The sequence below is a fragment of the Haliotis cracherodii genome, unplaced genomic scaffold (assembly GCF_022045235.1).
Source record: "Haliotis cracherodii isolate W230 unplaced genomic scaffold, xgHalCrac1.p SCAF_4, whole genome shotgun sequence".
In the NCBI taxonomy this organism is placed as follows: domain Eukaryota; kingdom Metazoa; phylum Mollusca; class Gastropoda; order Lepetellida; family Haliotidae; genus Haliotis; species Haliotis cracherodii.
This window is the reverse complement of record NW_027266297.1, coordinates 23008532-23009332: the sequence shown is the minus strand read 5'-3', so window position 1 is coordinate 23009332 and position 801 is coordinate 23008532.

Below are 801 nucleotides of genomic sequence, written 5' to 3'. Positions count from 1 at the left end.
ACCCTTTGACCTGCTTTGTATCTTAAATTTAACAAACAATTTTCAGAATATACATTTCAATAAAACTCTTGAAACTTTTTTTCACAATTGACTAAATATTTTACTTTTAAAAATATTCATACGCAAAGAAGTTGGGTTGTGAGAGTCGAGCAGATTTGAGAAATATTCTTCTTTTTGTGGGCATAGAATAGGAAATAACTAACAAATAATTATAACGTACTAAGAATTTGAGATCGTGGGAAAAGACACATATCATAATATGTAATGTCAAGAAATGTAATAATATGCCGTTACTTTCCAACGTTTCATTGGTAGGCTAGCCTAATGTATCAAGCAAAAACATGCCCAAGATCAATATAGAATCAGTTCGTAGTCAGTACTAGCCACTGCATCGTTTGTTAAGCAATTGTAAATCACTGTTCCGTCAATGAAACCTGAAACAAAAGTGTTTTGCTAGTTAACTTATTATATAGTCTTTATGTGACTTACATCACTAGCCAACGCAACAAGCATTGCCGCGTATCCATAGATAGGCCATCTGGGATATTTTCCAATTACAACGTCCAGAAATTTGTCCACAAAGGCTTAAAATGACGAATGAAACTGACAGCTGAATTATGACCCTTACTGACAACGGCCATAAACATACAATGCACCTGCCCCGTGGCCAGAATTAACTGGCAACGCCTGTAACGCTGCCTTGCCAATCAACGCTGGAAGCGTAATACCTAACACGTGACACTCCGGAAGCGGAAATACGACTTGGGGTAGACTTTTAAATCTTCAACACACGCAAGAGTT